General features: G+C 36.4%; 1 non-coding gene across 1 annotated transcript; it reads right to left on the bottom strand.

The window, feature by feature from the left end:
• Window positions 1-2496: 2496 nt before the first annotated feature.
• Window positions 2497-2600, bottom strand: LOC121215746 (small nucleolar RNA R71). Its single transcript, XR_005911721.1, has one exon. It is a non-coding gene; the product is annotated as a small nucleolar RNA R71 (small nucleolar RNA).
• Between the last annotated feature and the right edge of the window lie 576 nt (window positions 2601-3176).

The following is a 3176-nucleotide window of genomic DNA, read 5'->3' as shown; positions in this document are numbered from 1 at the left end:
CTAAGTGTGCGGGTGTAAACATTTATGATCATGAGATTGGCACTAAGTGTGCGGGTTCAAATTGTATAGCACTAAGTGTGCGAGTTTGATTATATAGCACTAAGTGTGCGAGTTCGACTATTAAGCACTAAGTGTGCGGGCTTATTATACATTCTCTAATAAATATACATGCTCTAAGTGTGCGGCCTTATCGAGTCAATCATGGACAGCGGTACGAGTAAACACCTTGAGCTCATGAGGAATAGACATTTTATTTATATTTGGGATTGAGCTTGGTAAGTCTTGAACCTATGTGGTGATTATACTTGAAGATAAATGCATCCAATGTCATATGGTGTAATGTATGAAATGTCAAAGTAGGGCTTGGTATGAGATCGAACCGAAATGCCTAAGGAATTATAGCACAGTTTGGGTATGGATGGAGGATTTTAATCCCGCATTATTTATTTTCTCTTATGATATATTATTACTGAACGGCAATGTAATGCTTATGACTTACTGAGTTATATACTCACTCGGTGTTTGCTTGTCACCTACTTTAGGTTTCTTGGACTCGTCTTTTTGCGTGCTCGGGACTGTCATCGAAGTCATCACACCGGCTAGCAACTTTTGGTATCTTCTTTTTAGTCGGACTAGGAGAACATTTCGGCATGTATAGGCTAATATGTTTTGTTGAAATTTGGTATGTAAACTTTTAGCCATGCGAAAATGGCATAAATGTTCGGTTGGATTTGGTTCTATAATGTTAGGTCGCAAGTCTTGGAAATTCGATTTTTATGCCATATGTCATGGTTGATTATTTTTGGTGTTAAAATTCATGATATGGCAATAGTGTAGTAGGGAGATGTTTAACAATGATTAGCCTTTGACATGGCTAGTCATGATCATAATTTGTGATATGTATGATGAATTACTAGTTAGATCAAGGAGAAATCACGAGATAGGCATAGTTGCTTTAGTAATAGATGCTGGCAGCAGCAGTGACGTGAGATTGAAAAATCACTAAAAATAGTAGGAATAGAATTAATTAATGAATAAATTATGTAATCGAAGCTCGATGAGTCTATTTTCATATAGAAGAAACGAAATGACCATATGAGCTGTATGTTAGGAGATAATTAAACTCTTGTGAAACAGGGCCAGAGCGATTTCTGGATCCCCTATCCCGACTTTATAAATTCACCCTAAATTAATCAAAGACAATTAGAAGTCATGCTTTATATGTATAGATTCCATTTTTAGTATAGTTTCATTAGAAACCAACGGCATAAGTATTGGAACTATGTAAAGGGAGATATCTAAGTCGTAATGCAGAAGGGTCAGAGTAGTCGAACCCAGGAACAGGGACGACTTTAACCAATAAACTGTACCAATTGGCCCGGCAAAAAATTCTACAAAAATTCTACCATATAGATATATGAGTCTAGTTCAGGGGAAAATTTACAGAACTAGATTTCGAGTTTCAGAACTCAAGATATGATTTTTAATGCGACTCGTACGCAGATTGGCAGCTTGTCTGGGAAATTTCTAATAAGTGGTTTGAAGTCTGTTAACACCTCGTGTTCGACTCCGGCGACGGTCTCGGGTTTGGGGTGTTACATTACTTGATAACGATTGTGTACACTTGCACAAACCTACATGTTACATATTCGCCTCCCTTAGGTACGATCCTCGAAGTACTTACCTACTTCATTGTAAGACTATATTACAACCTGACCCGTATACTTGCAGACACCACCTCAATCCCATTTTTTTAGTAGTAGTATTCACACTCTGGATGTTAGTACTTTCGGAGCCGATCAAGTTGTTGGCGCCATTGCTGGGGAGGCAACTCTACTAAATTAGTTTTAATTTTTGCGTCATATATAATAATTAGGAAAATTTTAAATTATAGATACAACTATTTTTTAGTTTAACTAACGCTTTTATTTCATTTATGGTTTCAGTGTATGACTCGAAGAAGGGGTAGACCTATAGAGTTGCCCACAAGTCCAAAAAGACTAATACGTAGAAATTTTCCCCCCAGCAACAACAACAATAGATGCAAAATTGACCACCTACTACGAGCAACCCACCTTAAGAATATCCGTTTTTTGATGAACCTGACGAAGCTAACATACTAGACTTACCACCACCACCACCCAAACTACCTTTAAACCCACTGATGGAAGAAGATGAAATAACTCTAAGAGAGTATACACTACCAAATATGAGTATGGTACAAGGCAGTATTGCTAGGCCAACCATTATGACAAACAAAGTTGAGATAAAACTGACCATGATCCAAATGATCCAGAATAATTTGTATTTTAGAGGAATCATGATGGAGGATCCAAATCGACACTGGATGATGCTATTCATCTTCGGCTGTTCCCCTTTTCCTTAATTGATAATGCTTTTACTTGGTTAGACTCGTAGGCAGCAGGATTTATCATGACATGGATTGAACTTGCAGAAAAGTTTTTACACAAGTTCTTTCCTATTAGCAAGACAGTCCAATTAAGGAGAGAGATCGCTACATTTAAGCAACTAGAAGGAGAAAGCTTTAATGAAGGTTGGGAGCATTTTAAGATGTTGATCCAAAGATGTCCACATTATGGTCTACCTGAGTGGTTGAGATTGCAGATGTTTTATAACGGGTTGGATGCACATGCACAATCAAGACTTGAAGGATCCACATAAGGAGCCTTTCTGAACAAAACATACGAGGACACATATGTTCTAATAAAAAGCATGGCATTGAATTCCTGCTAGTGGTAAAATGAAAGATTTACTTATGGCCAGGGTGCTATAGTATTCCTAAAGACCAATATTATTTCAGTTTCTTTTTCTATGTATATAAATAAACTGAATTGTAATAAAGTACTAAGAAAAATATGATTATTCTTAAAAGGTTCTTAGTTAAGTATTATTGTAGGCTTCGACAACAATAATGCAATAAGACCAACGTGTAGTTGATTGATGACAAAGTGTTGTCATTGACATAGGGATGTTAAAATCAATACATGAGTATGTGCTAGAGAACAACATATTGGACTAACTCGCTATGAGTATGTTTATTAGATTATTATGTAATAGTCACAACATTACTCATAGTGATAACTAATGTATACAATTCTCAAACTTGAGATCATCATTATCCCAACATCGTGAGTTGTGTATTTTGATACACTCAA

The sequence above is a fragment of the Gossypium hirsutum genome, chromosome D03, assembly GCF_007990345.1.
Source record: "Gossypium hirsutum isolate 1008001.06 chromosome D03, Gossypium_hirsutum_v2.1, whole genome shotgun sequence".
Taxonomy (NCBI): Eukaryota; Viridiplantae; Streptophyta; class Magnoliopsida; order Malvales; family Malvaceae; genus Gossypium; species Gossypium hirsutum.
This window is presented reverse-complemented; position numbering and strand designations above follow the sequence as displayed.